A 9,854-nucleotide genomic window follows, 5' to 3' on the forward strand; every position below is an offset into this window, starting at 1 on the left:
AGCCTCCGGAGTAGCTGAGACTACAGGCGCCCGCCACCTCGCCCAGCTAGTTTTTGTATTTTTAGTAGAGACGGGGTTTCACCGTGTTAGCCAGGATGGTCTCGATCCTGACCTCGTGATCCGCCCGTCTCGGCCTCCCAAAGTGCTGGGATTACAGGCTTGAGCCACCGTGCCCGGCCTGACAATGTTTTCTTAAAACGTTCTGTCTGAGCCCTATATGCTGCTCTCAAGAAGACATTACAGTTTATTACACTATTTTTTCATTTAGCATTCTCTCCAGGACCACTTACTGGTTCTTTAATTTCTGAAGTGTGGACACTTGTTTTTCAGTGCTACTAAATTTAGTCAAAACAAAATTTCTTTGATTAAAAACAGTATTTTAATTAAATTTTCTTCAGGCCAGGCATAGTGGCTCATGCTTGTAATACCAGCACTTTTGAGAGGCCAAGGTAGGCAGATCACTTAAGCTCAGAAGTTCGAGACCAGCCTGGCCAACATGGTGAAACCCCACCTCTTCTAAAAATATAAAAATTAGCTGGGTGTGGTGATGGGCACCTGTAATCCCAGTTACTTGGGAGGCTGAGGCAGGAGAATCGCTTGAACCCTGGAGGCAAAGGTTGTAGTGAGCCGAGATTGCACCACTACACTCCATCCTGGGCGACAGAGCAAGATTGTCTCAAAAAAAAAAAAAAAAAATCTTTATGAAGTGGTGGGTTTTTTTTTTTTTTGTCAGTTTACTGTTGATTTAAAGATTTATTTTAGTGCCTAAATTTATCTTGACCTTATCAAGTTTATCAATCTGAAAAAGCTAGCTGGCAAAAAATGTCCCGAGTTATCACAGTGTCACTGACCCATATCTTGTCTCTCCTGAAAAAACTATAATAACTTTGCTTTTTCATGTAACATTTATGTTCTTTATAGACTTATGCTAAATAGATGAGTAGAACACACATTATTTCAGTAATAGTTTATTGCTACAGGCTTCTGTGGTAGCATAAGCAGAATTGAATGTGTAGTAAAGAGTTGTAGGTACCAGTCCCAACCAGTTTTTACTTAGACAAGTCACTCTCCAAGCCTCATTTTCTTCAATTCAGTTATAGAAATATTATGTAACACACAGGATTCAAAATCAAATGAGACTTGTGTGAAAGTACTTTTTATAGTATGAAGTGTTATATAATGTTAGTGTCTATTATCATCTTTATCAGGCTTGGTCAGTCCAACTAGTAATAAACCATGTAACTAGTTTATTACATATGTGGCTGAGAGAAATTTAATTGGATATAAATACCAGTGTGATATGTCATAAAATATGCTAATCTGTAGCCCATATTTAAATAGTTATTTATAGTATACTGTATATGTCTGTATTATAAATAGGCTTTTGAGGACAAAGAGTACATCTCCTTATTAAGCTTTAAGAGTTTCAGAGAGAGTGCATATATATGAAACATTATTTTTTCATGTTGTCTAGGTGCAGTAGTGCACACCTGTGAGCCTAGCTACTTGGGAGGCTGAGGTGGGAGGATTACCTGAGCCCAGGAAGTTGAGGCTGCAGTGAGCCATGATCATGCTACTACACTTCAGCCTAGGTGACAGAGTGAGACTCTGTCTCAAGAAAAGGAAAAAAAAAAAAAAGTTTAGCCTCAGACTACGGTAAGGGGAGTGTCACTGTCAAAAATAGTGGAGTTGAAAGGGAGCTGTTTAGAGAAGATGTGCTTACTTTTGCATGTGTTTGGGCAGGCATGTATAGACGTGGTGTCCTATAGAAAGAGGAAAGAGAAGACAGTATCTAATTTCTACATTCATTCAATAACTGTCTAGTGTCCTGACTATGATGTAGGAGAAATAAAGATGAATATAACTCCCACCTTGTTCTTGAAGACCCTATAATCTGGTGGGAGAAGAAGAATATAAGCCAGATTGAAATAAATAACTGTGATAAAACACACAGGCTAAGAATGTGCATGGGAAGAAGTGATTAACACACTAGTTGTGAAGTACAAAGGGTTTTATGGAGGACTGAATATTTTAACTGTGGCTTGAAGATTGAGTACAATTTTGATAGAGAAGGAAAGAGCATGTAACTGAAGAAAAAACACAAAAGTATATTGTATGACTTGGGAAAATAAAGTAGTCTAGAGTGGCTCTATTAATAGGGTTTGTAAAGAGGTGTAGTGGTATATAATGCAAGAAAAGTAGGTTAGGGCAAAAAGAAAACAGATCAGTGCCTGATATGAATTACACACTGGGCCAAAAGTTTTCATATTTGCTATTTCATTTAATTTCCATATAGCCATGCAAAATAGGTATTTTGACACGGGGGGAAAACAGTCTCAGAGAGTTTTACTAATTTGTTCAAAGTCTCACGCATAATAAGTAATGGAGCTGAAATTTCAAACCAGGTTGTTATTTAACTCCAAAGCTGAAGCTATTTGTAATTTGGTAACTTATCTCTAAATTAAAAAAAAAAAAAAAAGGAAAAAAGGTTATATTCATTATAGGACTTTAAAATATAAAGTACTTTCACACCTGTTTGGTTTTTATAACTAGTCATTAATCCCAGTTGATGGATGGGAAAATTGAAGCCCAGGGAGATTATTCAAGGTCACGGAGTGAATAAGTGGCAGATTGGAAATGCAACCCAAGCTTTCTGACTGCAAAGTCTCAAGCCTTTCCAACATCCTTTTAAGAAGTCTGGAGATCATTTTGTAAGCAGTGGAAAGAGTTAGTGAACATTTTTGAGAAGGGGATGGCATAAACAATAATGTTTAAAAAGATTAGTTTGAGTTCACATAGAAGATGGTCTGGAATGCACAGAGACAAGAACATTAATTATTAAGCTATTGTAAAAACACAGTAATGATGTAGACCTGAACAAAGAAAGTTTGGTGATAATAACATAGAAGAAACAAATTAGAGGCATTTGGAAACAGAATTTACAGGATTTAGCTTTTGACTGCATCTACCGTGAGATAGGAGGACCATGCCTAAATAATAATGGAGGTGGGGACAATGATAGCTAAGAAGAGGTAGATTTGGATGGAGAGAAATAGCCATCCAAATGGATGTATCCTGTGAGAGCTGGACAGTGGAGATGTGGGATCATATAGTAGGGCTATGTAACAAGTCCCTCTATAGTAGGGTTTGTTTAAGCTAGACTGTAAGTACACAGAGCCAGTGAGGGTCTGGTTTATTTCTGCATCCCCAGAGCCAGGATAGTTCTTGGCACTCAGTAAATATTTGTTAACTTTGAAACTGGATGAAGATCTTTAAGGATGGTAGAATTTTTTGAAAAATGTTCAAAGACAGAAAGCAAAAAGAAGAAAATATTTGAGGAAAGATTTGATAGAAACCAAGAAGCATTATGTAAAGGAAGTTGTGGGGAGAGAGTTACAAGAGTGTGAGATGCCACACAGAGGCACTGTTGGAAGGGGATCAAAGATAGTGTTGCTGAAGTAAAAGTTCAGGAAGAGAGATCGGAAGTCAACATGCAAAGAACTGAAGAGGAATGAGGGGGAGAACTGGAACCAGGCAGCAGAGAGTACTTTTTCAAAAAGTTTGGTGGTAAAGGAAAAGGGAGCAATGAGAAAACACCTTAAGGAAGAAACAGGGTCAAGGAGGAATTGCAAAGGCATGTGTAGCTCAAGGGAAAGGAGCCAGAGAAGAGAGGTAAATTGAAAATACAAACAAAATGAAGCTCAAGGAAATGGAGGAGGATGAGATTGAAAAGACACAGATGGAGTGATCAGGATTCGATATACAGATCTGAGCATGTTTCACAGAAAGGACAAGTTGAAGCCAAATTTTAGGTGAGTGATTATAAACAGTGATTGCAGAGGGAGAAGAGCAGAAGACTAAGGAAATCTTTAGAGAATGACCACAGGCAAGGGCAAAGGAGGGGTCGAAGAAACAGCAATAGAAGTTGTGTAAATTCACTGTCACAAAAACAGATACACAACCAACCAAGTTTGAGAAAAAGCAACAAATAGGCCAAAGTGTCAGGTGTTGTAGAAGAGAATGAGAACTGGGAATAAATGGTATATATCCAGTGATATTTGTACAAGCAGTTCATGAACAAAACTTAGAACTCTTTTTTTTGGTCTATTCAGTTAAAGCTGATACATTCCCATGCAACTAATTCAGATTTTGAGGTGAATAACAAATTTCTTTATCTATAGATAAGTTTAAATTGTGATGCCATTTTTCTTTCAAATGGTGTGAATGTTGAATCTAATTCAGTCCTGTTAATTTTCTTTAAAAAGCATTTGAAGCAGATGGAACTAGAAAGCCTACTTCTGTAAATTCCATTTACTCATTCATGCATTGCTTTCATTCAAGAAATGTTTATTGGTGTCTACCATATACTTTGCTAGTTACTGGAGTCATGAGGGGATATGGCAATAAACAAGAAAGACAATGTTTATTGCCTGAAAAAGTAATACCGAAAGAAGAAAAACTTTGCTATATTGTTGCTAATAGAAAAAAATTAATTTAACTTTTAAAAACAATTGAAACAATGATTAATTACAGTAAATCTATTTGAATAACTTACGTAGGCCTGAAAAGACTTATGAAAATTATATATGAATATGGTAATTTTCCTCTAATATTAAAACAAAATGCAACATTGTTATGAGAACAACGTGAAAATACGTACATGGAGAAAGGCTCAATAGAAATGCAAATGTGTGTGCTAAAATAAAGAAGTTATTGGTGGTTTTACTTTTGATTTTCCCTTAAATTTTTTTAAATTTTAAATTATTCTTTTTAAAAATGTCTTCTACTAATCTTAAAACATTAGTAAGTAGTGAGAAATATTATTTCTACTGATTTATGAATACATCCATTCTTCACATTCACAGTGGGATTTGTAAAAGCAATCCTTGGATTTAAAACCTTTTTTTTTTTTTTAGCAAACAAAGCTCTCAAGTTGGTGATCCTCAGGTAAAATGTAACCCACAGATACTGCACCAGTTATTTATTGCCACAAAAATGCTGCCTAAGAAGCCACCCAAAGGGCAGTAGGTTAAAACAATAACTGTACCTTTTTTCTTAGGCGTCTCTGCATTAGTTGGACAGCTCCTCTGGAATTATCTTCTAAGTCAGCTGTGGGTTGGGTAGGTGGCTCTGCTGATTTTTCGCTGGACTTCCACATTTGGGACCAGTTGGCTTTCATCAGCTCTAGAAAGGGTGTGGCTGTTTTACATTGGCTGTTTTCCTCACATTCCTCCAGCAGGTAAGCTTAATCATGCTCTCATATTGAAGCAGAAACTGTTTACTTATTTATCTGTTTACTTACTGACTCTCCTGGGCACTAGGTACTGTAATAAAGAACTGGAGAAATAAAGTCAGATGGGAAGTTGCCCCTACTATCAAGGAGCTTGCCATCTAATGGGGGAGACAGGCAAGTAAACCAAAGACTACACAGTACAGTATGGTAAGTGCCATGATTTTGATATGACAGGCCCTAAGGGCACAGTGGAAGACCTTCCAAATCAAAGCAAGTAAGTATGGGTTGACAATGGTAAGTATCATAGTGGAAGTATCCTTGAACAAGGTTTCAGGAAGAAGAAGAGGGGAATTTTCATGCAGGGAAGCAACCAAAGTTCAGTGAGTCAAAATATAGCATTCTTGGTAAGCCCAATTTTTTTTTCTATTTTGCTATTTTGGTGGAGAGAAAGGAATACATAAAAGAATAACATGAGAGAAAGCTATTTGGGGAATGTAGTAGTTAAGGTTCTGGTTGCAAACAACAACTCCAGCTAGTTAAGCTGACTTTAGTGGAAGGATACTGGGGTATCTCATGGGATCCTGGGAACTGTTGAATAACCAGGGAAACTCTGGGGAACTCACTGGTAGGAATCCATAAACTGTCTTCCTGGTGGGCTGTAAACAACTCACCCTCTATGCATCTCACATCAAAATTCCAGTTTCTTGGGAAAACAAGTCTGTTTGCCCAATTTGGGTCATATTTCCACCTCCATGTTACGCAGGCATGACTCATCTGCAAGTTATGTGTATAGATATTTTGCTACTCTTCCACCCTTATGCTATGTGGGGGGGGCGAGGTGTCACTGTGAGCTGTGTGGCTGCCTTAAGAGATATCTGTTGTGTCTTATTACTTGGTTGCCTTTCCCCACATGTACAATGACAAAAACGCCTTCAACCTATTCGATCCAGCCATTCCAGTACAACTGCTATACTTGCCATCTTTCTAAGCCCAAAGGCACATCCAGCTGATGGAAGGAGCATCTTGGGTTTAATATTCTTTTAGTCATGATATCTGAAAGTAAAATGTCTATTTTTCTAATTCTGGCACAGTCTTATCTAGCTATAGTTCCTCATGGTCCTGCACTCCATGGACTAAATTGTAAGTATAATTACTACCAATGCACTCTATAAATAACTGTTGGGGCCAGGGTGGCAATAGTTGCCAAAAAAAAAAAAAAAGGAAGGAGAAGAAAACAGTGATAGTTCTTATTTTAAAAAGAAAAAAAGAGGTAGGAGGCTCTCTTGAGGCCGGGAGTTTAAGACCAGCCTAGGCAGCATTTCAAGACCCTGTCTCTAATAAAAAGTAAAAAAAAAAAAAAAAAAAAATTTAGTCAGGCATGGTGGCATGCACCTGTAGTCCTAGCTACTCAGGAGGCTGAGGTGGGAGGATTGATTGAGCCCAGGAGTTCAAGGCTGCAGTGAGCAATCATCAGGTCATTGCACTCCAGCCTGGGCATCAGAGCAAGACCTTGTCTTTTAGGAAAAAAAGGCGGGGAGGAGGAGTAGGTAATTTTTCAGTCTTCAGACATTCCAATGATATAATGTGGATTACTCATTCTCACTACTAGCTTATAAGGCCATAGCTAGTATGTATGACTACCCATCCAAGTTTCCCTGCTTACAGTTAATATTCCAACTGATTGAGGGGCTTTGCCTAATAGAGTGATTTAAGCCTTCATTTTTAGACATCTAAGCCCTTGGTGATCATCAGCATAAAATGTGACAAATTAAACAAAAGCAAGACAGCAGATCAGAGAACAACTCTGAGGTGGAATGATTGGGAACCAATGAATAGTTGTTCAATAAATGGTTTATATTTTACAGATGATGATACTGAAACACAAAAAATTTAGATTAACTCTTAGGTGACAAAGCCAGGATTGAAGCTCATGCGGTCAGGCTCCAGAACAACTCTTTTTCATAGTTATGTTATACTGCCCCTGCATTGTTGGTATCGAAAGTAAGTGTAGGCCCTGGGCCTTCTTTACCTGGGATTAAGTCACATATTCCTATTCCTCTTCAACTTTTACTAGCCTGGTGAGCAAGAAAAAGCTACTGAATGTTTCTAAGCTCAGTCTTTTTCATTTATAAAGTAAGAGCTATCCTTTGTGGGCCGGGCGCAGTGGCTCATGCCTGTAATCCCAGCGCTTTGGGAGGCTGAGGTGGGCAGATCACGAGGTCAGGAGATAGAGATCATCCTGACTAACACGGTGAAACCCTGTCTCTACTAAAAATACAAAAAAATTAGCCGAGTGTGGTGGTAGGCGCCTGTAGTCCCAGCTACTCGGGAGGCTGAGGCAGGAGAGTGGCGTGAACCCAGGAGGCAGAGCTTGCAGTGAGCCGAGATCCACCACTGCACTCCAGCCTGGGCGGCAGAGCCAGACTCCAAAAGAAAAAAAGACAGACAGAAAGAAAGAAAAATAGAGATACCCTTTGTGGTGGCATGATGCTTATCATGTGATAAGCACATTTATAAAAATAGTGGTGGCTTGAAGCCTAGCACATAAAGTTGGGATTTTACAAGAAAAGTAGAGATAATTGATCAAAAGATTTTTGTGACAGAACAGGAAGTTAGAAGAAGGCGAAATGAGAAATGATCTGTGAGAGACTTGAAGAGATGAAGAGTAGATATTCTCAATACACTGTAGAAGGCATGATTAAGGGGAAGGAAGTGAGAAACATTTTTAAAAAATCATCCTCAAGAGCTAATTTGGAGAACAGCCACACTTTACAGTATGAGCCAAGAGATAAAATCAAATTTGTCTCTCGGAAGGGGAAAATAAGCCTCTTTTCAAGCTAAATTTCCCTGCCACCTGGTTTGTTTTCTTCACTGTAAATGAGCACTGGGAAAAGAACGGCTTTAGAGATTCTGCCCAAGTAACTCACAGACCATTTTCTTGGTAACCACATTGTAGCTCTTTTTTCAGTCAGGATCACACAGGATTTAATGCTGTTTTTTGACAGCAAGTATTATTTTTAACATCTATCAAATGTACCAAAAAGCCTGAAGTGTCTTATTGGAATGTATAGGAAGAAAAGTGGGTTACATATATCTTTGAAATGACCTAATATAAAATTCTGCAGATGCACCTTTATAAGCTTGGTTATGTAAATTGACCTAAGTCATTGTTTTGGTTAAAACCTATTTATGCCTAATGTTCCATTATTGGAACGCTAAGCTTATGGGAGTTATTTATATCCTATGCTCAAGGTTTTCTGAGTTTTCTGGGACTACAAGCGCCCGCCACCTCGCCCGCCACCTCTTTTTCAAAAAAAGAAAACTTTTTGTCTGAGTTTTCACAAAAAAAAATTTGCAACCTCCAGCATAAATGGGTTAAGGCCAACATTTACCACAATGAGCTAGTACATTGATTAAGTGACCAATTGTAGTATTTTCAGGAGCATTTAATGGCAAATGGCATGTGGCTAAATTACAGGCAAAGTGATTGAGAAAGTCACTGTTCCTGAATAAATACCAGTTTACCATGATGGCATTCACCATCAAACCTATCATCTTTATTAAAGCTGAAATTAGGGTTACTGTTTATATTTAGAACAGAAATATGTATCTTTTTGATTTTCATGTATTTGGGAGAAAGGAACAACTTAAGCACAACTGAAACCTACACAGATGCTTTTCTATGTATTGGCAGCTTAAATTTAAAGGATAACAAAATCGATTTCTATTTTTTTGGTGTAATTATATTGATTATATTGGAAAAACATGAACCAATACATATGGCTTTAAGATTGATATACAAACTGGTCACATACACGTACTCATGTATACAAAATGTGTTTGATCGTTGTTGTTTTTTTTTTTTGAGATGGAGTCTCACTCTGTCACCCAGGCTGGAGTGCAGTGGCGCAATCTAGGCTCACTGCAACCTCCACTTCCCAGGTTCAGACAATTCTCCTGCCTCAGTCTCCTGAGTAGCTGGGATTACAAGCGCGCGCCACCATGCCCGGCTAATCTTTGTATTTTTAGTAGAGACGGGTTTCATCATGTTGGTAAGGCTGGTCTCGAACTCTTGACCTCGTGATCTGCCTGCCTTGGCCTCCCAAAGGGCTGGGATTACAGGTGTGAGCCACTGCACCTGGCCTTGATCATTTTAAATTCGTAAATAATACTTAGCCCCTGAGTAATAATAATAAATATATAATTTATGCATATATCACCCATAGTTAGGAACATTTTATTGGCTTAATGAGCAAAATATGATCATAAAATATATGCCATCATAGCCCAGATGTATAGCAATAAAAAAGCTTAGATTATAGGCCGGGCGCGGTGGCTCAAGCCTGTAATCCCAGCACTTTGGGAGGCCGAGACGGGCGGATCACGAGGTCAGGAGATCGAGACCATCCTGGCTAACACGGTGAAACCCCGTCTCTACTAAAAATACAAAAAAAAAACTAGCCGGGCGAGGTGGCGGGCGCTTGTAGTCCCAGCTACTCCGGAGGCTGAGGCAGGAGAATGGCCTAAACCCGGGAGGCAGAGCTTGCAGTGAGCTGAGATCCGGCCACTGCACTCCAGTCCGGGCGACAGAGCGAGACTCCGCCTCAAAAAAAAAAAAAAA

At 38.7% G+C, this 9,854-nt stretch overlaps 1 long non-coding RNA gene across 1 annotated transcript; it reads left to right on the forward strand.

Annotated features, from left to right (window-relative positions):
- Nucleotides 1-836: 836 nt before the first annotated feature.
- On the forward strand, nucleotides 837-6,437 carry LOC111555115. Its single transcript, XR_002735417.2, has 2 exons — nucleotides 837-5,239; nucleotides 5,322-6,437. It is a non-coding gene; the product is annotated as an uncharacterized LOC111555115 (long non-coding RNA).
- Nucleotides 6,438-9,854: the final 3,417 nt, after the last annotated feature.

The sequence above is a fragment of the Piliocolobus tephrosceles genome, chromosome 1, assembly GCF_002776525.5.
Source record: "Piliocolobus tephrosceles isolate RC106 chromosome 1, ASM277652v3, whole genome shotgun sequence".
Classification (NCBI taxonomy): Eukaryota; Metazoa; Chordata; class Mammalia; order Primates; family Cercopithecidae; genus Piliocolobus; species Piliocolobus tephrosceles.